The following is a 24,539-nucleotide window of genomic DNA, read 5'->3' on the forward strand; positions in this document are numbered from 1 at the left end:
GTGGGTGGAGTAGTAGGAGGAGAGGTGCTTTTGGAGATATCACAACTAGCAGTATGCTGAGGCTCTTAAGAGCATGCTTCCTTAGAGACAGAAATACATATTAAAGTACAATTTTAAACTACAACTTTCATACCCCAATCACTTACTCTCCCTTCTTGGACCCTGAACAAGGAAATCAGTTGATGCTATTTATTCTCCGACTTCTTTCCTCATTCCCAAGCTGTCTCCTATATTCAGTCCAACACCAATACAAAAGACATGGTTTTAGCTATAGCTGGGAAAGGAGGATTGACTGGCTCACCTCTTGAGGTCTTCTCCAGTCTTTATAATCCAATTCCTTAAGGGAATAAAACACCTAGTTTTCTATCAAAGCTAACGTGCCAGTAGAAAGGTAAGTCCCCGGCCAGTAGCAGGTCAGAATCTTACTGCAGAGAATACTTCTGCAAAATGATAAGCTTGTTGCTGATACCTTGGGGCCAGATCCAAACAGAACATAAATCGCCTAAAATTAGTCTTAAACAGAATGTAAACACCCACAAGTCAAGAGCTGCAAAAACCTCTGCAGAGCTGCTAGCGAGTGTTCCAGCTTGTACATTTTTTCCATACCTTTAGAAAAAGTAATAAATTACTGGGAAAGTCTCTATCTAAACATGCACAGAACTTCCTTGTGTTTTCATCTAATGACAAGCAGTTCGGCACCACTCCCATTCTTAAGTCCAGTGGAGATACTGAAAGTGGTCATTCCTTCCCCAACGAGGGGGGCTGGCATTTGCAGAGCACAAGTTAACCAGGCTTGAGCCCTCCACAACATTCGGTGACTGCAGCAGCTTGATTTCAACACACAGATACAGAAAGAGTCTACTTGGGGCTCTTAGGAGGTAACATCCTAGAAGACACTCAGTCTGAAACTGAAGATACCAGGTTCAAATCCTACCTGCCAAGGGGTGATGAGCTGGAATCCTGGTAAGCAAAGGACATGCAAACAGCCTACCTACAAGTCCCTCGGAACTGTGATATTCTCCATCCTTTTTGCTGAAGATGTGCCACCAGTCAGAAAATAACATAAACATTTATTAGAAAGTTAAGAAGAACCCAAAAGGGAGCGCAAGTCTAGCAGCAGTTAGGGAGTCTAGCAGTTAGGACACCTCCTAGGGAAGTGAATGTCCTTTAACATTAAGAACACTTACTGGAGAAAATAAAGGAACAATCCTATTTGCAAGAAAGATAGAGCAGAGCTGGCCACCTGCAGGATGTGGCTAGTTGGCTTCTGCTGACTAGAAAAGGACTATCCTGCACTGGAACCAGTTAGATTTTTATCACTGAAATATGAATGCTATTAAGTTTGTGACTGATGATATGCTAATATTAAAGGCTGATTTTCCCCTCTTCATCATGTTCCTCTTACAGTGTAAGTGCACACATCCTATCTCATTTTAATGCAATACGGATGTTTTTGAAAAAGAAATACATTAATGGTGCCTGAGGTTAGGTTTCTAATTGAAATTTAGAAGCTTCAGGAGAAGCTTAGGGCTAAAGGGCATTTTGTACATGAAAATATCTTCCTCCTTTGGCCAGCTAGTCAAAGTGGTGAGTTTGTCTGATGAACTGTCAGTGCACTCTCCTCAGAATACAGGCAGCATGTGGTTGAAGAGTCCCTCTCTCTCTTCCCCTGCCAAGGAGCAAGCAGATATCCAGAATCTACTGCTGAGACATGATATTTTCATTTTAGAATAATTTATCAGGAATTAAGGAGGATCATTAATCTTCACCAACACAGGCTTTATAACCAGTCCTTATCTTCCACAATGTTCTTAAAGTCACCAATACACAACAGCACAGTAAGTCATAATGTATTTCATAAGGAAATCCTATTTCTGTAGCGGGAATTTCCTTTCCTTTTAATAGCCTCTTCTTGGACTTCCATTCAAACATACAGAACACCAATTTTAATAGCCATAGGAATATTTCTACCTTTTATAACTTTTTTTTTTAATTAATGTGTATTTCAGCTGAAAACCAAAATAATGAGACTAAGAAGAGCCGATGTTGTATTATCTTGGAGCTTTATTTCCCATTCTCATCTTCATTCCAATTTCCACTTTTCCCACTATGCCCCCTATCAGAAGATGGAAGAGTTCCTGGCTGCAGAGATCCATGAGAGATGTAGGCTGATTATGCAAAGGGTAGCGATGTGAGACAGTAAATTACAGACGCTATGAGGCACCACTGTGGTATTTTAGATGAAAACATTTGGGGGTGAGGAAGGCAGTGCCAAAGCCATGCTAGCTTTTTGGGTTTTTTTAAGAAAAGTAAGAAAAATATGGCAGTGTAAATTTATAATAAAAAATTCTGTTAAAAGCAGCTTCAGTAGAAGACGTATCAACTCTCTGTAGAGTAGGGGATACAGACACCATTTCTAGTCCATGTCTTAACTCCCAGCCAGAAATGTGTATTGCATACTGAGGATCAGATACAGTCCCCCTATTTTACAGAAACGTCTCTCTGCTGCATTGCATCCATGTTTGCCTGACCTTGCCGTAGGACAGAGCCACATGAACAGAGAGCTGAGGAGCAGTGCAAGAGACCAGGCCAGCCCCGGAGCGGGGCTCCAAACAGCCTCCAAACAGTAGAAGTCTGACTTGGTTTTTCAAATTTCCATCAAGGAGGTTTCTACACATACCCTGATAGGCTGTTCCCTGTTTCACCATCTGAGCAGCTAGAAATTGTTCCTTAATATCCAACCTAATCTTTCTGTCCTGTAAATATCAGCCAATTTTGAATAACGGCTACACAAAAGTAAATGACAGATGGCCTTTTTTTTGTTATAACCTCTCTGTCCCAAAACACCAATGAGGCGTCTCATTCTCCTCCTTTTAATATTAAAGAAAGCAAATTGTTACAACCTTTCATTGTAGGTGACATTGGCTAAGTCCCTGCTTTTGCTTGCTGTTCTCCCCTGGATTCCCACCAGTTTGCTTCTGTTTCTCTTAGCATGGCCAACCAGGGCTGGATGCCATGCAGCAACAACCTCCCCTTGCTCACAGACGCATTGCCTGCTAGAAACATTGGATCACACTGGGATGGCAGCTTCATTTTTTGCAACATCATTGCATTGTTTTATGTTTTGACTGAGCCCCTCTGAAATTTGCAGACCCTTTTCTGCAGTCCGGGTAACCAGGCAAGCATTTCTATTGTGTGCATGCCTTGACTTCTTCTGAAGGGCAGCGTTCTACACTTGTCTGCAAATAGAGATATATTTATGTACAAATATACATTGTGAATGGGTAGTTTCTCATTGTCTTCTAAGAATTTCTGCGTGTTTCTATATCATGTCAGAAATAAAAAGAGTGGATATAAAATTGCACATGTTCAACAATGCTCAATAACAAGGCACTGAGCATTGTAGAAATGAGCATATTTGATTTAATCAAAATAAGTGTTGTAGGAAAATCACGTAGGTTTAATTTTTGAAAAGCTATTAAGTTTCAAATTAAATGGAAGATTAAAATAAAAATGAGCTTTAGCTGTAAGTGGAGGCTAAATTTGGTCAATTTTTGTTGTTTATCTGTGCACAAAGTCCTTGCATTTACCATTTGACAGATCCTCTAATAAAATACTTGCTGCAATCAGGTGAAGTAGGTTATTAATGGTTCTAAAAAAGATATACAGGATTGCCTCATCCTGAGGCAATTAAGTCTGTGAAGTAAGTGTGTTTAATATCTCTGGGGGCCTGACTGGAATGAAACAGGTGATCTTTCTACAATTGCCATTGTTTCATTTAGAATTCTTTAATTTTGTTTGGTTTTAACTGAAGAATGACTCCTTGCTTTATTTCCCTTTTTTTAAGACTCCAGTTTGGGGACTTTCAAAGGCCGTGTGTGCCACATCAAAAGCAGAGTGGAAAATTTTAACCGTCACTGAAAAGCAACGTGATGTTTCACGTGAAGCCCTAGCATCCCACATGGGAGCAGACAGTCCATATTTACTCTCAGTCTCTTGACTCGGGCTTTGCAGTGGCGCTGCCAGCTCCCACTTCAGGTCAGGACAGTCCAGCCCTCCTTGCCTTGAGTCAGCTCCTCAACAAAGCTGTTTGCTCACACCACTTGCTAGCTACCTCCCTGGCTCTTCATCTTCCGTGCTCCCCCAAGGAGCTCAGGGACTGATGGATGAAGGGACAGGGAGTCAAGTCACCACACAGCCTTCCTACTCAGCTCTCCAACACATCTTCATTTCAAAGAAATGCTGACTTAAATACAGACCTCAGCTCTCGCTTACAGATCCCCAGCTTCAGGCACTTTGGTTTGGAAAACAAATGCTTTACCACCATATGTTTTCTGAGGGATACATTGTGTATACATCAGGGCGCTGTTTGGCCCTTTGCTATAAAATCTTGTATTTTTCATTTCTCCTTTTTTCCTCTGCTGTGTTCTTTTTTCCCTGGATTTATTAGTGGGGATGGTTTGTGGAGGTATGGTTAATTACTAGAGCTTATGGCCTGCTGTGATTGAAAGCTGATCTCACCAGTTTGGGGTCTGTGTTATATTTATTCTGTATGTAATTAAATCTGAATACCATAACTATGCATAATGTTGGAAAATAATGATAAACTTTTTTTTTTTTTAGTGAAAACACATCTGAAAGGTATTTTCTTCCTACAGTACTGAATTTCTACAAAACACTCTGCACTTTGCACACACACAAACAAGCAAACAGCCAAAAGGCCAAAAGAGGCATTCCGGTCTATGATTTAGATGAAAACAAATGTTTGTTTATCGCATCTATGTGATCCATTAAAAATAAAGAAGGAATTCAAGCAAACTGTGATAAAGGCTATCCATATATCTTGGGGTATTCGTAACATCACAGACATACTAAAGGCATGCAGAGAAGTGCCAGCACAGCAGGGTGAACATGAACAGCACATCCTGGAAGCAGCAGCATCCAATTGAACACAGGAGAATTGGCTGGGGAGTCCCTCAAATAAAACAAGTTGTGGGAGGCCAGGCCACTGCTCTAACTATAGGGATCAAAAATTCTCCTGATTTCCTTACCTAAGGAGGGGGGAACAGACCGATATGGGACAGGAGATCAGACACTGTTTACACTGAGGTAAATCAAGCAGAACACTGCACAGCTCACTGGGCCATACCAGAATTAGGCCAGACATATCATATCTAGAGGCTCAATTTTTTTTCTCCGCTGCACATAAATCTGAAGTCTGCCAAGGTCCTTGTTGTTCACCAGTGTGACAGTGATCTGAAATTAGAGGCCTCTAGAATATTTCTAGAATATCAGAAATCTTTGGTCTGGAAATTTATCTCATTGCCTTTATATATAGCTGATGTTCAGAAAAAAAGAGTTTGGTATCTGATCTAACGTGATGAATGATACAGTCAGTAACCCTCCAAAAAAGTGTGTGCAAGCCAAAGCAAAAATAACTAGATCAAATCCAATCTTTCACCATAACAAAGCAAGCTGATTCTAGGGCACACCAAGCAAAACAAGGGTGACACAGTAACCAGATTACCTTTAAGGTTTAAGAAAAGTAAAAATGCGCAAAAAAAAAAGACATCTTTTCCTAAAGAACACAGGCATGGCCCCTCTCCTCAGAAGTACTGAATGTAAGGCAAGAATAGCTCAAGTAAAAATTTATGTATGTGAAGTAAGGAAATTCCCAATGAAATGCTTTTAGGAGAACCTTGCTGTCTAAAAAAGACCTTTTGCCTTGTCCTCCACCCCAAATAATAAGGAACAGACCTGCCAGTATGCGCTACAGGGAACACCAGAAATCATTCAAATGCCCAGGCATTACATTACTAACAACTTTGCTTTTTTGAAACCAAGCCATTGTATCCAGTGCCATGGCTGCTAAAGGCATGCTCTTCCAGGAAGCGATCAGCAAACTCGTGTTTCTCACATAGCAGCAGATAGCCATTTTCCCTCCTCGCCCAGCAGCAGATGCGTAACCGAGTGTAAGTACTTGAACAGTCAGCCTCAATCTGTGGATCAGAAAGCAAAGTGAACGAGCCCTTGCGGGACAAGATTAACTGTGCAGGTGTCAGCAAGGCTGTTTGCACCAGCCATCACCAGCACTTTAACGGAACCAGATGTACCAGCTACCACTTTTTTCCAACAACCTCAGCTTCATGCAGCACAGAAGGCAATGGCAGCTCAAAAAACATAAGCATCCATGCAAATGCACCTCACCACAAGAATCTGCAGCAATTGTGTGTTGGGATTTGCAATGGTTACTTTTAGCTACATCTGTAGTGTGTATGGACCTGAGACAATAATTATCAAAATAAGGTCTTTGCTGAACTCCTACAGCTCATGGCTCTTTCCCCTTCATAAGTTGTCTAAATGTGGATGATCCAGGAATTCTGCTCTTTCTTTTTTTGCCACAGTGCTCTCCAGAGCTGTCGGTCCTTGGTCACTAACTTCTGAAATATACTGATTTATGGTGATTTGTCAAAAGAGGTTACCTGCTCTTTACCAAACTGGGTATCAGCCTTGGAGTCAGGAGAAAAGCCTGGAAAGGACAAGCTGCTGCTTGCAGCCTGTGGAACTCAGGAGCATGCCCAAGCTCCAGCTTGCAGCCTACGCCATGATCTTCATCGTGACTGTATTAGGGCAAGGCGCAAGCATGAGCCCTTTCCCGTCTCCTCTCCACTGGTTTCATCATGGCATGCATCAGTCATGTTTGCTCTCTGGATAATCAGAAACCGGGACCCCAGCGAATGTCAAGTAGAATATTTGCCCCATGGATTGGACATATGCTACTGCTCCCTCATGAACTCATGACTCAAAGGATATGAGAAACACTGGGCATGATTACTGCTTCTATTACAGTAGATCTGGAGAGCTTGGTTTCAGGACACCAGCAGCTATCCCATCTATGTAGCCAAGGCTTTTGCCCCAGCTACTTGCAGCATCTCAGGGTGACATTGCACTGCACTAGACAAGAGGTCTTGCTGCACAGTCTTTCTTTCTAATCAGAATTCTCTACAATTTGTAGATCAAACACAGAAAGGAAGTTTCCCTTTTACATATCTTCAGATTCCCACCATTTTTTTTTTTTTTTTATTTTAGTGATGAACATGTTCAGATAATCTCATTAAATAACTTACGATGTGTGGTAGTAGAGAGGTTGAGGAATCCTACTCCCAGCTACACAAAGTACCATCCTGTATCATATTTTAATCTGCCATTTTTTGCACAAGTAACAGCACACCAGATTTTCCTCTTTATTGTCACATAAGAGTACTTATACGCCAAAAAAAAAAAGGAACCCCTTCCTGTGGGTGTCTGTACAAGCAAAATCTAAATTGCAAGACTATTTCCTACACAGAAAGCTATGAGATTTCATAAGATCAACAAAAGAACAAATAAATTCTTGGTATATGAAAGCAAAAATGTCAGTATCCATCCTCCATAATAATAGTAATTCCATAAATTGTAGGGTTTATATATGAGTTATACAGACAATTAATACATTTCTGAAAAATTTTAGCCAGAGGAAGAAAAAAAAATTAAGAGAAAATCATAAATATGCTGAAAGTCCCTCAACACCATCGCTACCTTGCATGCAATAATTATGTTGTCATTTGTGCTCAGGGAGAACAAACAAGAAAAAGACACACATCTCTGACTCCTCCAAAGAAAATGTTTGTTCAAGAAACTCCAAGTAGAAAACATTTTCACAAATCTTATTGTGCCCAAGAGAAGCTGTAAGCGGCATGGCAGACATTTACATTTGCCAGAACTCCATTCTAAACGATGCATTCAATACAAATGACTGTCTGGCATCGTAATTGCTGCACTGCTCATGTGCTTGTGTTTATCTTCTTAAAACGTATGCATGGCAAACTTTTCAAAATCAAATTATCACAGGTAAAGTTTGTTCATTCTGTCATGTAGCTAGTGTCCTGGATACCTTCATGGAGCAAATGGGACTGAAATCCCTAAATTCTACTCTATTTTGTTAAAAAAGCTGGGTGTTTCCTGGTAGCTTAAGGTAAATGACAGATCTTGAAGCCTTGGTATAATTAAACATGAAAAGAAACAATATGCTGATGAGTCATGCATATGGTATTTATTTTATACAGCATGCCTCCCAATCCAATTTTTGCTTCCAAATTAGCAATCTGTTAAAATACATGGGGTTGTTCATACCTACAGTTTATTTCAGCTTCCCTCAAACCCAAAATGGCAATAATGCATTGGTTTAGGTTTGGGGGTTATTTTTACATAATAATCTCTGTGACTGAGGCTGCTAGACTCAACTTTTTGTTATTTCTTTTAAATGAAAAGTGAAAAGTTAATGCACAATTGTGCAACAAGCACGATGGGAAATGCTGTAGCAAAATCCATACCCACCAACCCGTGAAATACATGAAGCTTTCTTCACGTCCACTGTTTAAGCAGAACTCCCACAATGACTTCACTTAAGAGTCTGCATAAGAACAAATGGCACAATATCTCAAACTTTAAAAGATACAATATGTTTGCAAATTGTTTCCATAAGTATGTTAGTAAATGAAAAAAAAAAAAAAAAGCTTAAATCAAAGCAGAGGAAAGAGTGGGAGTTCTTCACCAAACAGCTTGTCTCCCAGTAGAAAGAATGTTTTCAGGTTCATATAAGCAAAAAATCATTTTAAATTCTAAAGCTCTACCCAGTGCTACCAGGTGGATATATCTGGAATGTTATTACTCATGGGAAACACTTGGATGACAACTAAAGTCCAGGGAAGAGCACTGTAGAGTTGTGTTCTGCTTTCCATTAGAAATAGTTCCCTCCATATTTCTCACCACGCCTTGCACAATTCCTCCAATACGTTGAGAAATCAAGCCCTAATATAACATACTTTTTTCCTCAGCCCCCAGTTAAGAAAAAGCTATTTGTTTGATTTCAGAGACATGCAGGTGTGAAATCAGTTGAATTTTCAACATTTGGGCATGTGCTGAATCTTGTTGCTAGTGGTCTGGTGGGTAGAAGAATTAAAATTAAGAGGCCTGGACATTTCAAATTAAAATACTCACTGTTAGCACCCATGCTGATTTCAAAAGTTAGATCCTTACTTGTTTTGGGAAAGCGGTCACCTCCACAGTAAAAGGGTTTCTTAAGTTAGTAAGAGTTAGTTAGTAAGAGTAAGTAAGAGTGTCTCTGCACCTCAGGACACGGATGTCCATGCAACCTCAGCAATGCACACATTAGCTGGGGACCTCACAACTGCAGCTGGTAGGTGGAGTTGCAGTACCCAGTCCTCCCACCTTGCAAAGTTCACTCTTTCACTTGGCTTGTCCTTTATTGCTTAATATGGTAAGTACATAATTAAATACTTAAAATACTCCCTCTGCTGCCAAAGCCTGCTGGTCCCACTTGCTGGGAGCAATGTCAGAGGAACTGTACACAGTCTGAGCCTCTTCCCTTTGAGCATACTGATGCTACAAGGTTGAGTTCTTTGACTTCATTTTTCTTTAGTGCCAAACCTGATATTTCTCTTACCTAAAATATATGGGATATAACTAGAGAGATTGAAGAATGACTTTTCTGCCTCAAGGCAGGATCCCTACACTCATGTCATCCCTAGCAGAGGCTTGTCTGGCTTCTCTGCCATGAATGGACATCCCAAAAGCTCCCTAGGTCAGTTCCAGCACTCAGCTCTCCTTGCAGCTGGAGACCTTGATCTACCTCTACCCCACAACCCATTTGCAGGAATTTAAGTCCACTCTCTCTTCTGCTGTCTACTGTGGAGAAATAAAGTGTTCAGTCCTTTTCCTTACCAGTAACTTTTTCTATATACACAGGTTCTTCTAAGCTTTGTCCTCTCTACTAAATTTTTTTTGTGCTCTTTTCTCACAAATCATGCCCTAGATCTGTGATCAAGCTTGCTGATTTCTTGTACAATCTCCTAATTTTCCTTTATTTATAGCCCAGCTCTGAGCTACCTACCAGTAACCCTCTAGCTCTCCCCTCTCCCTTAGCAGGAGCATTCAAAAGGAAAAAGCAGTGCTCTCTCATATATGTAGCCATGGGCCAGACCCACAGGTGATATAAATTGGCACAGGTCTGTACCTAATTAAGGGGCTATGTCAGTTTGGAGGAGGTGGGGTAGCTTGCTTTGTTGTTGCTTTAGGAAAGATGTGGTAGAGAGAAAGACTAGGTCTTCCCTTTTACTTGCTTCTGTATGAGAAATTTAGGGGGTTTTGTTGGGGGGGCACTATTTAGGAGATTTTCATGTTGTTGAATTAAAGGATCCCTGAGAGGCGGGTGTGTAGAGGACAATTTAGTATTGTCTTCCCGCTCTGATGAGTTTCTTAAAGTAAAACAAACAGCACCGTGTTACATCCCCCTAGAAAAGGGGCTGCTTTCCTACGCAGAGAACGGCTTCTTTACTGGAAGTCCGAGGGCTGACGGGGGCCTGCCCCCGACCGGTCACTGCCCTGGAACGCTTAGGAGGCAGAGGGCCACTCCTGGGAAAAAAAGTCATTGCAATCGGTGCTGCGCTGGAAGGCTCCAATAAACCATTAAAAATAAAAAAGTCAAATACTGCGTAGATTGCCTAACTGATGCTGCCTGCCCCCAAGAGCACATGGGGGGGTCTCGTCGCCGGGGCTGGGGCCGGCGAGCGGGGCCCGCCCCGCCGGGGCTGCCCGGAGCCTCGCTGCGCGGCCGCGGCCGATCCGCGGCGGCGGAGGCGGGGAAGGACCGCGATGGGCGAGAGTGAAATCCGAGGAAAAGTGCGTCTCTCCCCTCGCTTACAAAAAGTTGACATCAACTCAGTGGAAAAGTAGGTTAATTAGTAGTGTCTGACAGAGCTCCCCAGCAGTGACTTACTTCAGGTGCCGTACATTACTGCTACTCTGCTGAAAAGGCTTTGTTTTCACCTAGCTTTGTAGCCTCGAGTGTCTGAATATTGATTAACTCTGGGTATTTGATTTCTTTGAAATACACTCGCATTATTCCAATAAACTGCATCCTTTAATCGAGTTATTTTTAACGTAATTAAAATATTAACAGCACTGTGCTACTAGGAATGTGACCCTTGACAATGAAGTAATTTCTTTTACCATCAGAGCTTGCCGATGTCCCTTAGCGAGGGGATGTGGTTGCGGGGAGGGACTGGACGTGGTCAGCAAACTCCCGCGCAGGGACTTACCCCGGGCAGGGTTTTTTTCTCATAGGAAAGACTGAAATATTTACATTCCTGAGAGGGTCTTGGCGAGCTCGGCCGAGCCCCAGACCCAGATCTGGCCGTGCGAAGCCAGAAAACCTCCCCGCTTCCCAGGATGTCGGGGGAATCGCCCTGGACCGGAGCAGTCTCCAGCCTCCCCCCCTGGACCCGCAGGCGGGTGACGCGCTGGCGGGTCCCGACTCGTGTCGCGATAGACATAATGTCGGGGTGGAGGTGAGAGGCGCTGCCAGGGCGGCCGCCGCGCTGCGCGGAGCGCTCCGCGCTGCTCTTCCGCGGGCGCGCACAGCGGCCGGGCCGCGCCGGCCCCAGCCCGGGCGAGCAACGTGGCGCGAAGCGTTGTGCCTAACGCCAACCCCTGGATGCGCTCAACTTTTCAAAGGCCTCTGGTACAGTTACCTTCTTTTTTTTTTTTTTCTTTTATTAATTGAGCGAGGACACGCAGGGGAAGGCATGCAGGGGTAATGGTAATCGTGGGATTAAGCACGGGAGAAATAAAGACTAAATTGCTGCGCGTTCATTCCCGCTGCTCAGGCGCTGCTGCACACAGCTACCCAGTACTGAAGTGTCCTACGCAGCAAGTTTCTCCCTCCTCCTGTGGTTTCTCTGAAAGTTTGCTGAAAAGGCACCCCTCTCCTTGTGACCCCCAGCAGCCAGAGAAACCCTGCCCCTGCCTCTCGCCTGTGTTTTAACCTGCCGTTTTCTCCCCTAAAGGGCTCTGCCAAAGTTTGCTGTTTTGTTCTCCCCTCGTAACGCCACTTTGCAGGGCGCAGCTCCTCTCGGAGGAGGAGACCTCGCGGCGAGATCCCCCTGCGCCAGATGGGATTGCTGTTTCAGGGCGAGCAGGCAGCGGCCGGGGCCGGCGGAAACCCCGCCGAAGGACAACCTTTGAAGCTCCGCGGGAGGGGGCGGAAGAGGGGTCGGGACGCGGGGTCCACTCGTGGCCCCAGGGAGCCGGGGGGCGAGTGCGCCTCTTTCAGCAAAGAGAGCCGCAGCCGTGCAGAGCCGTGCTCCTCCTCCGCTATTGGCATGTGGTGCCAGAGCCAGGAGCAGGGCTCGGCTGTACCTGCCTTTTCTGCTTGGCGTAAGGCACCGCTCTGGTGTGGAGAGAAGGGCTCCTCAGCTGCTCGCTTCTGAAGCCCTGGGCCCCACCTTGATGCGGTTTTCTCTTCCCAGTGTTCCCTGTAAAGCCAAGCAAAATCAAACCCAGTTGTCTTGATCTGATCCAAAAGATGTACCAGACCAACTCCGATCTCAGCAGAAATGTCCTTGTTTCAATTTCCTCTTAAGTCTATTGCTTTTTCTTCTCAGGCAGGCAGCCGTGCAGCCACTGTTTTAATGTGCGGGGTGAATTGTAAGGTCATCAGGGCTTTCCTGTGCTCCAGGAAACTTTTTATATTTTGTTTGCAAGGAGGTGAACGAGAGAGGTACCCAGCCAATCCCTCTCCCATTAAAACATTTGTAATTTAGACCCTGCCTGTTGACTTTACCTAGCTGTGACGGGGCGGGGTTATGGGAAAGTGCTCTCAAAAAAAAAAAAAAAAAAAAAAGAAGAAGAAGAAGGAAAAACCCCTCAGAAAAACCAAAGTAAAAAAAAGCTCCAAGCCCTCCCCCCGAAAAAAAAAAAAAAAATCCAAATACTCCTTCAAATGGCCAGGTTGGGAGGGCTGGGGTCTGCTCTGCTGCAATTACAGGCTTGTCCGCGCTATTTATACCGTACTCTCCAAAGCTCGCAGGCTTCATGGATAAGAAGCAGAGTGTTCCTGGAATCGGTTCAGAACGTGTTCTGATGTACAGATAAACTTCTGGAAAGTATCTGATGACTGTGCCCGAGTGCGCTGACCCGCCTCCCATCGATGGGAATAAAGCGATAGCATTCGACTTAAAGAAAGCCGCAGAACTTAATTAATTCGATGCTTTAATGGTTATAGAATGTGCAAAACACTAGTATTAATTTAGACACTGGCATCTGGTTTCACTGAAATTCATGTCGAATGTGCAAACTACCCCAGCGTTCCCGGCTGCTCCCCGGGCGGGAAGGGGGGAGCGGGCGAAGCGCCGGGAAGGTGCCTCGCCCCGGAGCCGGCCGCGCTCGGAAGTGCGAGGCGAGTTCACGGCGGGCTGAGCGCGGGTGGGAGCTCACCCCGGCGCACACGCACACGCGCACCCGCCCCGCGGCCGTCCCACGATCGCCCCGCGGCCGTCCCACCATCGCCGCCCGACACGCCACCGGCCGGGCAGAGCCCGCGGGAGCACCTGGGCAGAGCGGGGGTCCCGCACCCCCACCCGCGCCCGGCCACGGCCGGCGGGACCGGGCCCCGCGTGTCTCATCGGCGGGCTTTCAGCGCGATGTACGCACGCCCGCGGGGCCGTTTGTCCACGCTTCCGAAATCACGCAGCAGTGGGACTCGAGTCGGCTTTTTCCGATTGTGAAATCTTTGCTTTAAGACAAAGAGTCTCCTTAAATCTTGAGAGTGACAGACTTGAAAGAGAAAATTGATAATGTTAACAAATGGAGTTTACTGGGAAGATGGCATTTAGAAAAGGGTCAGATGTCCCAAATTTAATTTTCGCTGGTGAAACAAGACAATTCTAAAAGGCCACAGATGAGACGATTTTTATTAAACATTTGTACTATTTTGGAAGCTAAGCCATAACTCATCCACACTAAAGTTTAACGACTTCGATTCATCAGAAAAGTTTGCGCTTGGACTCTGCTTCAAAGGCAGAACACCACCACCAATGACAGGCTATAATGATTTTCCCCCTCTGATTTGCAGTGGGTTGGTGTGTTCTTGTGCCCAGACCGAAGATTCATATTCAAATCCCGAAGTCATAAAATTTAGGCTTTCGCATTTGTCTTTTCCAAACCGAAACTTGACTAAACTAGAGTCCAGGATCAAAAGCGCGCAAGAGCTATCAGTTTCTCAGGGGACTGCAAAAGCCACTTGCCGCATAGTTACTCTGACAATATTGCGGACAATTTGGGAAACGTTGGGCAACACGTGTTGTTCCTGGGAACCGAGCTGTACTGTTTCTCCTGAGGTTTCCCTGTCAGCTCTGGTTTAACAAAAGTTGTGCTCCAAGAAGGTTTCTCGGGCAAGGCGAGCAAGGCTCAAGATTGGACATAGAGAATGAGCAGAGTTAGGCAGGAGGTGTGTTTGCTCGACGTGGGGCTTCGTTGCTGCTCCCGGCTTGACTTTGTTTCCCCCCTTTTTAACTCCATTTTTTTCTCCAGTGACATTTTTCTCCTTGTCCAAGGCAGACAAGTGCAGAACTAAAGGCGCGTTGAAGGCGGCGGTGCCGGGGCTTCGCCCGAGTAAGAAGTGCGGCGTCGCTCCCTAAATGTGCGTCCTTTCCTCGGAAAGAAGTGGCAGGAGACAGTGATGGTTTTTCACACCACGACGTCTGATTTCCCGAAATCAGGGCGAAGCGTACCGCAGAGAGCCCGGTGCGAGCCCCAGCCCGGCTGACGCGGCGGGGGGCTCAGCCCTGGCACCTCACCTCGCCTGCCAGAAGAAGTTTGTCGCCTTTCACCGAACGGGGTGTCCCCGGCCCCGTCCTGAAGCACTCGCACCCAGCGCCTGTGTGCGCAGGGGGGGCCGAGCCGGCAGCAAGCAGCCCGGCCTGTGTTTATTCTCGAGACTTGAAATGAAAAGAAACCGGCTCGTTGCTTCTTGATCTTTTCATTTCCTTTCCCTGGCCTGGGAGGAATCCCCCTGCCCGCCCCGCACGTTTTAAGCCATGTCTGCGGGACTCCGACTAACCCTAGATCTGTTTTTTAAAACGTATTTAAGCTGCAGAATTTGCTGACACATAAATAAGCCATCAAGGCTCTCGGAAGCTCATGAATCTTTGACTGAAGTATGTGTGGGGACCTACACACTTGTTCCACGTCGTGATACTTTAAAAACTTTCACAAAGACGACTCTGGACAAAAAGCACCTCTGTTTAACAAGATAATTCTTGCTTTCAGTTTTATTTCTATTTTCAACTTCCTATTCTTTTGTCCCGTGACATGGCGCTTTTTTCCCCCTCGGGGACTCCTTTCTCTTCTTTCTCCCCTCCTATTCTGAACTGTTTTACAGCCCCGCTTTGTTACTGTCAGGAAAAAATGTCTGGAGAGCCCTGTCTCCTAAAGAAGGAACAGAAAAGGGAGGACTGGAGCTGCAATGTTGCCTATGCATGCAGAACATCCCAATCTGTTTTTGTGCATTGAGTTGGGGAGAGGGCAGCAGGGAGCGTGCACCCAGCCTCCGCCCGGACAAAGGGAGGCCGGACAGCTGCGCACCCGCCACAAAAGATTCACTCTTCTGTCAACTCTGTTTACTTAGTGTTGTTTCTGACCTCTGTGCTACACTTGTTGCTAATACATATGCTTATCAAACCATTTTAATTGGCTTTCTTCATAACATTAGTCCCAGCGCTTTTTTTTTTTCCTACATGTGTTTCCAAACAACTTAATTGACTTCTCCAATATTCGTCTTCTTGGGCTCTAAACAACGGGTTTCTCCCCCCGCGCTTCCCAGCCTCCGGGAAAAAGGCCCAGGGGTGTCTGCGCGGAGAGAGCTTCACCCTTCGGAAGGGGTGGCTGCGCAGGGCGGTGAGGACGCGGGGGTAACCCACACCCCGAGGGGACAGCCGTGTCGCCGGCGTCGCTCCGGCTGGCACAGCGGATCCGGGCCGCGCGTGATGGAGTGGCTGCTGGTAGACAGGCGAGCTGACTGGCCCCGTCGTGTTTTAAATGTGGTTTTGCTTTGTTTTATGGCACTCGGTGGACTGGTGCCAGCCCGAGAAGACCCGGCACCACCCTCGGAGCCGCTCATCGATCAAGAGCGCAGCGCCCTGACCGGCAGCGCCGGGCGGAGCGGGCGGGCACGGCCGGCCGACGCCCTCCCCGCCCGGGCAGAGCCTCCCCGCCCGCCGCAGGTAGAGCCGCGGGGGTCGGGGCCGCCTCTCCTCCGCCCCGCACCGAACGCTGCCTCCAGGGCAGCCCGGTCCCCCGCACCGGCGGGGCCGGCAGGGAGGCGCGGAGGGCCCGGGGGTCGGCCGAGCCGGGGTGCAGGAGGTGGCAGAGAGCAGCCAACCTGCCCCCCAGATCCCCGAGCCCCCAGCACCTCCCCCCGCAGCCTTCACCATCTATATTAATCGCTTCGCTTGAGCCTCTCTCCCCCCACCCCACCCCCCCCTTTTTTTTTTTTACAATTTCGTAATTAATTGTTGCACTCGGGTTTGTAATGGAAACAATCCTGCGCGGCCGGATGGTTGTTATGATTTGCTTTCTTTAGCGTTTCTCCCCCTTCGCGAGCATTGTTCGCGGTGACTGTCTGGGCTCAGATATGATGTTGGGACAGCGCCTCCCTTGAAATGGAAACAGAGGCCTGAATAAAGGAGGGTGGAAAAAAAGTACTTTGTAGTCTGCATCGTCCATCTTTAATTCAGAGACGCATCTATACTCCTGGGAGCGCCGCCTTTGATCTCTTTGATTTTTACACCAGATCTGTTATGGACTAAAATTCCTAGGTTTTCCATAGAAACATCTCCATTCCTTCGGGATATTGATGTTTTCTTCTTCCTAGGGGTTATGATATGGTAAATCAGATTCAGAAAAGCATGGACAATGCCAGCATTCATGGGTCGGGGGCGGGGGTGGGGGGGCGGGAGCCTCTCTCTCTTCTCCCAATGAATCAAAATATTGTTTATTCTGTTGCTCTTTAAGCCCAGTCACTTCAGCTGCCTTTCAGTGCCTTCAACTCTGGAAGAGGGGCAGCAGCAGCAGCAGGTTGCGTTGCCATGGGGACCCTACTGTATGGCAGCAGCGCCAGCCCCAAAGACAATGCCTCGCAAAGGGGCTTGAAAAGTGAGGTTTCTCCCTTTGCCACGCAGCCACTTCCGATGGAGCAAGCATTCTCCTTTCGGGACCCTCATCTTGTCACTAGAACAATGTCTATCTTCGCCTGCCAATTTTTTTTTTCTCTATCCTGCCTTTGATCTATAAAAAATCAAAAGAACAAAGTCAGGGGAGAATAGGGGGCTTTTATTTGTTGTTGATGCACAGAACAGGCTTTTATAATTTGGGTCTACTTTTGTGCCTGAGGATTGCAGGGGCAGGGAAGGAGGGTAGTTTATTTGTGTGTTGGGCTCTCTCCAGCCCTGCTGACCCTGGGCACGGCGTGTGCCAAAGGCCCCCCTCCCTTTCCCCTCCTCCTCCCCAAAGCAGCCAGGAATAAGCACGGGTGCTGCCCAACCCGGGTGTCCCCCACTCCCTTGCCTTGGCCCTGAGGGCTCTCCTGAAGGCTGGGGCCTTCCCACCTGCGGGGCCCAGGCCACTGCTGGCGTGGCACTGACCCTTGGCCAGGGCCAAGTTAGGATCACCCAAGACTACTAATTAATGCTGATGTTAATGACAGAGATGCGTGCAAATAACAGCATGCCCATCACAGTATATTTTAATGCATGATGCAAAACGATGCTGTTTTCCAAGTCATGATTTTGCGTAAACGTTAGAGGAATGAACGTGAGACTAACACCCTTTTCTTAGAAATCAGACAAATCTGGACAGCGTGAGGCCCTGAGATGCTGAAATCTTGGCTTTACGTGCCAGCAAAGAAAAGAAACTGAAGTGTCCATGCAAATATGCAAGTGTGCGTTTGACTTCTTTGTTTGTAAGTGGCAACAGGCATTGTCACGCATGTGTGGGACAGGCTATAAATAATCCTAGACGGAAAACTGGGTCTAGTTCTGGTTCTTTCCATGAGGACAAGTGGCTGGGTGGGTTCACATGTGACTCTGTGCACGTAACCCTCCTGGAATTAACCCTAATCACTCGAGCTCAGCTCGATTCCTTGCCTCGCTTCGAACAGCGGGAAGTGTTGATTTCTCCAAAAGGATTGCATTACAGCTACTTCCTTTTCATTAAAATGCCAGCAAAGGAAACAACAGAAATGACTGGTCTGTGCTGTATCGGTTACGCTGGCTTTGGTACCCCGGCTAAAACGTGTTCCCGCACGATTCGGTGATTAACTCCATCACAGACTGGTTTCCTACTTTGAAGGAGTCAATTTCTGGGCAAGACAATACAGTAGGTTGGGGAGAGAGTGGAAATTAGAAGAAGGTTTATTAAAGAAACTCAGACATCCTTGGCAAGAGCTTGTTCTGTCTCTGGACGCTTTTTCCTAGTTATTTTTGAAAGAAAATCACCAATTTCAAAATGCCTAGTTAAAGTCAATTAATTTAGACAAGGGCATCTGACCCCGTCTGGGTTTGTGTTGCTGGGGAACATTTGCTGTGGGCTGCAAATGGAGGCAGAGGCACCCGTCGCTGGAGGGCTGTGAGCAGGGGTTGGGAGTGGGGTGGCTTCACGGGGCTCAGGGCCCTTGCTCCTGCCTTTATGTCAGACAGACACAAAACGGGGTGATACTCAGCCTTCTCCCAGCACGGGAGACTCATGGGTAGGCATGAGGGCATTGGGGCATTGCATGTCCCAGCAGTGTCCTGGAGCAGTTTCAGGTCTGGCTGTAGATCACAACTGGGATGCTCTGGGTGCACCATCCTGTACCTGGAGACAGCCACGTCTCCACTGCTGCATCTGCCTGGCATCACCTCACCCTTACAAGTGTCTCCTAGCAGTTGCCTATGACCTGCATGGGATTTCTGGACCCCGGTCCCATGCCAAGCCCACAAAAGCCCTCAGCTCAGTGTCCAAGAGCTGACTCTTTACCATCTGGGGTATCCCCATGCCTCAGGGTCTGTGCCCAGGGACTGCAGAGGTGAGCCTGTCATAAAAATGGTTACTGAGGCAGTGGGTTTGCATGGCACTGGGAGGACCTGGGGACCACGGCATCCTCTTGCAGGCAGTATCTGGGCCTTGGAGAGAAGGGGAAGGGACAGGGGAGAGCTGTATTTCACCTGCCTGAAAGATAACTTGGGGGAAGATGTAGCAGGCCTGGGACCCAAGATCAATCCCCCTTCCCTCCTCCTTCTCCTGGTCCTCTCCCACCCCACCCCCGATTCCCCGAGGAACCGGCTTCCCACCCTATCTGGTCCCATTCTCTTCCCAAGATTAATTGTTGGGTCAGGGCGGATTCACCATTGTGTCAGCCTGCAAGTGCCTTTCTCTTCTTTCTTTTTTTTAAGAGAGCCTTAGTCAAACTTCAGGCCCCCCTCTCTTCCCTCCTCCCCCATCTTTTAGGGAGGTGGGCTGCTACCCCGACCCGACCTTCTGGGCTGAGAGGCATCAGCCATGCCTTTTAACTGTACAATTATGCACACTCCCTAAATGTTGTTTTAATAACAGCGTTTGAAAAAAGCCGCAGCGGGTTGGTGTTTAGAAAAGCAGTGAGATGCCTGCAGCAGCTCGCTCTCTCCCTCACACACGCACAGATACACCCCGGGCAGCTTGCGGGGGGACACGGTGAAAACGCACCTAGCACCGAGGTGGAGTGCACCCGTCTCCTCGGGTCCCCTCCGGGCAGCGGCTCCCCCGGAAGGCGCAGACGGGCGGAGGGCGCAGGGCGGACGGGCGGGGGCAGGGGGGTGGCTCGGTGCCCTGCGGACAGCCCTGGCCGGGGAACAGCGGCCCGGCCGTGGGGCAGGAGCCAGCACGGAGAGCCACGCACAGCTCCGAGCGGAGCCGAGGGCGCAGGGAGGCGGCATCTCCACGCGTGCTTTAGCGCAGGGGACAGGACCAGGGAACACGGCTGGGGCCGGCGAGGCGGGAGGCATCGCCCGGCTCTCGGGTCGCTTCCCCTTAGCGGGCAGAGCTCGCAGCCCGGGCGAAGAGCGGGCACAGGGATGCCGTGCGCTTCATCCGGCCTCCCGCCGCCGCCCCTCAGTGCCTGGCCCTTTCACTCCGCTATCAGCAAACGCGCGGAGCGCGGAGGCGGGGGGGGCAGCGCCCGGCTCCACCCGGGGCAGCGCCGGGACCCACCCGGGACAGCGCTGGGACCCACCCGGGGCAGCGCCCGGCCCCACCCGGGGCAGCGCCCGCCGCCCCCCGGGCAGCACCGGCGCCCTCGGGCGCACGGTGCGGAGGGTCCCGCCGCCAGCTGGGGCGGGGAGAGCCCCTCCGTGCGCCCCGACCCCGGCGGCTCCCCCGGGCTATCACTAGCCACGCCACTCTCCGGGCTCTGCCCCGCGGGAAACTCCCACCCGGTTCTCGCTCCCGTGTGAAACCACAGAGCCTGGCACTCATTTTCCTTCTGAGCCGCCGTGTAAGAGGTGCTGTGAAGGAGACCCAGACACCTTCATATCTCAATTTTTCTTCTTTGGACAGGAAATGTGGGTGGAAGGGGGGGTCGAGCTCGTAAATTTCATTGATTACTTGCAGATTGTACAGGGTATATTCAAGCTTTCATGACAGCTTCTGCAGACATAACGACTGGACAATATTGCCCGAACAGTACAAACTCTCTTTAACTAGTACAAAGAAATCAGCAGGTAATTATAGGCTCGATTGTATACATAATAGGCATCGGAAATCGGAGAATAACTGTAGGCAGCGATTCTGAACCAGAAGAGGAACTGTCGTGCTTCAAACTCTCACACAATAGCTGCTCATTGTGCTGGGTGTCTTATTCTAATTAGAGATACCTGCGCAGCATAGCAAACACAGAGGAGAGACACATCCTTGATCTTCCTGCCAGTAAAACTCATCCTTTAAAAACTGAAGATATAAAGACAAAGCAAGCCGTGTGGGTATTCCTGAAACAGGAGGGGATGCTGAGCTTTGCCCTCTGTCTCTGGAAGAGCGCTTTACGGGGCAGAAGGAGCACGCTTCGTTTGGGGGAATTTCTGGCCGGAATGGGACTGCTGGCAAAAAAACTTTTCTCAAGGTGCCCAGAGAATTACCTTTTCCACAGAGAAAGCTAATAAACGTAAAAGAGCGCCCGGCCAAAATTAACCAAAAACAACTACCGCTTCGGGAACGTACCAAGCCCTTATTTCATATGGAGTTTGTAGTTGTTAAAATTATTTTTTTCTTGACTTTAGGAGAAAAAAAGACAAGCTTGCTTTTCTGTACCTAAAGGAACATAGATATATATTTCTGATATAGAGATTGTTCCTTTTTTAACAAACGGTTGTATTTTGCAATCATTATTGACGCTCCCTGCGCAGAATCATCTGTCTCTCCTTTAACCGGTAATTCCTCCTTCCAACAGACCCCAACTCCCAGCAGAATCACGGAAAAACACTCCTAAAAACTCTCCTGGTGTCGATGCCCATTCCACTCGAGGGCTTCCTCAGTTCCCGTTTCTTTCAGGCGAAGTTTTCCAACGAGTTCCTTCGCGACGAGCCGAGGCGGTGCCTGGCATGTGCCGCCGTGCGTGGGTGCAGCCACGCTCTGCCCGTCCCGCGGGTCTGGTCCCTGTTCTCCCCGGCTGAAACGAGCCCCGGCGGTTTCCCCACAACTTCGCTTTGAATATCAGCTGGCCTTAAAGTTCACTTCGGTTGTTTTGCCTCTAGGGGTACGTGCTGTGTTATTCTGGGTCACTAGTGACCTATAAGCCTAAGTGAACATGTGTCCACATCAGAAACCGGCCCCACCGAAGCAAATAATCCCAGGTATCGCTTCAGCCTGGGGGGAAGGTTCTTTCCACCAGGTCAAGCTTGACTCCGTCAGGAGGCAGAGCCGAGGAGCCGAGAGTGCCAGCGCCCGGGCTCCTCGCCCCGGCAGGAGCGCAGCGCGGTGCCGGCTCAGGCGGTCCCCGGGGCTCTGACCTCTGCCGCGGGTTTGCCCAGCCCCAGCCCCGGGCGAGCGCGGAGCCGCTGCCCCGCGGCAGCTCCCGCCAGGAGCGCGGCGTGGGCAGAACGGGGCACGCACCTCACGCGTGTCTGTGTGATCAGGAATAAACTCGTCGGGGAGCAGCCAGGCTCCACATAAATTAGATTGGGATTCCTTTCATTTACAAGCGTCCTGTTTGTGAAGTCCGATCGCTGTTTCTCCCAACAACATTACTACATCGTTGTAAACGAGATAATACAACTGCTGGTTAAAAAATTGAAACGATTGACAGAAGTAAGTTCTCTGTGTAACTGGCAACGAGTAACAGCTGAATATATCACTCGGTGCTTTGCAATCCCGCTCCTGTAACAACCATTTTGTCTAAGCTACATCGCTGGCTTCTGCCTATCTATTCGGTTTTAATGCCAAGTTAACGTTAGAGCTAAAGCAGGATGTTCGTATAAATATGAATCAACTTTTTCAAAATGCTCCTGACTAAATCATGCCGTGGAAATAAAACACAGAGGGAGAGAAGGAGGGGAAGTTGTGTTTCCCAAAATTGAAAGACAGTAAAAAATTGGTCATCAAAAAAAGAAGCTCCAGATGAAGACAGTAAAGGTAAATCAAAGCAGAGCAACTGTTTGCAATATCACTTGTACTTTTCCTGTGGGGCTGCGCAGTATTGTACCGAGTGGAAGTACTAGCAAGATGTGCAGGTATCCGCTTACATTATAAACTGCAGTTGGTATAAATATTCTGTTCCAGAGAACAGCTTTATCACATGCTTCCAAATAATGAAGTAGCCTTTCAAACAAAAGCCACACATCAGGTGGCGTTTTATTAATGAATGTTGCTCTGCCTGATAAATAGGCAGGGTGACTCTTTTCTGCCCCGTTCCCCCTGCCGCCGCCCGTCCCGTCTCGTCCCGTCCTGTCCCGCCGCTGCCGCCGAGCGCGGAGCCCCGGCCGCCGCCCTGCCCGCCCAGCAGTTCCGCCGAGTGCCGCCCTGCCTGCGGCTGGCTCCAGCCCGGCTCCAGGTCTCTCCCGTGCAGGCTTCAGGGGGATGCCTGGGACTCCAGACTTCAGGAATTAAATTCACGTACCAAACGCTCCCGCCAAATGGCAACTTCCCCCCCCCCCCCCGAAGTTTTGCGCTGTTTGCCCAGTTTCGGCAAGAGAGGTTCGTGGGACGAAGGGTAGGTCAGATTTATATCAGGCTGACCTGCCTGCCTCCACCCTTTCTCCTGTGTCACCTATGAATTTCTCAGGTGCACGATTGCATCTCACCCCGCACCTCTCTGCCATCGGCAGTCTCCGGACAGTGCCTGGACTCGGCGTTTTCCATAGCCCGTCCCAAACCTAATCTGCCAGTGCAGCTCGACAAGCCACGGTGCGGACGGGGCAGGATAAGAATCTGTTGATCACCCTGGCCAGAAATTCGCTTTTCTGACCTTATATCCTAGTCCGGCCGGTTGTTGGGTTTGGTTTGGTTTGGGCTTTTTTAAGCCGACTCTTACTCTCCGCGTTAAATGGTCGGCTCTTTAACCAGCAACTAGCAATCATCAGACATTAATTTATACGGCTTTTACAAATACCTAAGCTATTTAAAATGCTGAACTGGGTTGTGTGTGGCAGGGAACATCTATCTATTGAATAGGCAGTGTCACACGGTAGCATGCTCTCTTGTCAAGGGTGATTGTGTTTTAGGCAAACATTTGAGCAAACATAAAGGCAAAGGTCAAGTACTGTTCAGTTGCAGTGTGTGCTAATTCACCTAGCTAACCAATGGGGCAAAAGTTGCATTTTCTGCGAGCACCGCAGACCAAACCTCTGCGAAGGGCATTATTAGCTGTGAGCCGGCTGTGATCGCTTCCAGACAGCTCCCGGGTGGAAGGGCTGGAGGCTCCGAGGGTGCCCGGGGTGCAGCTCCTGCACCATCACCCCCCTTTGCTAACAAGCGCCTTCCAATAAGCTGGTGGTTTTTGTACTGTTCTGCTCCCCCCCCCCGCCTTTTTTCCCCCCTCCTTGTTATTTATCTCTCTCCCTGCATTTTCTTCCTCTCCCTCCCCGTTCCCTGAGCAAACGCGGCTGGGCTGCCCACCGCCGGCCGGCTGAGCCGAGCGCCTGGAGCAGGGCGAGGGCGAGGGCGATCGCGGCAGCTCCGGGGAAACGGGGCGAGGGGGAGCAGTGGCAGGAAAGTGCAGTTTGACTCCTCATAGAAAGTGCGTGGGGAGGAGGGGGGAGGAGGAACCGAGTTACTTGATTATCCTCATTCCTCCCCACGTCGTCGCAATAAACTAAAGCCATGTTTTGAATAGGAAAGGCTGGAATTTATCTCTGAGGGTGATCTGCTTGCAGAATTTTCCAAGCAAACCTTATTATTTCTCATAGGGAAATTCTTCCTGCCATCCAAAAAAATAGAGAAGGATCAAAGGACTGGGTGGTGGTTGTCACATTCGCAGCTTAGAAGTCTCTCTCTCTCTCTTAAGGGGGGGTAAAAAAAAAAGAAAAGAAAAAAACCCCGGCGACCCATTCCTTCCTTCTCGGTTCAGCCTGGAGGGCTCGCACGTTGAATCAATAGTCATTTTGTTTGAACCAATGGCTGTGCTTCCATCCAGGCTGTAC

Source organism: Ciconia boyciana, chromosome 7, assembly GCF_034638445.1.
Source record: "Ciconia boyciana chromosome 7, ASM3463844v1, whole genome shotgun sequence".
Lineage (NCBI taxonomy): Eukaryota > Metazoa > Chordata > Aves > Ciconiiformes > Ciconiidae > Ciconia > Ciconia boyciana.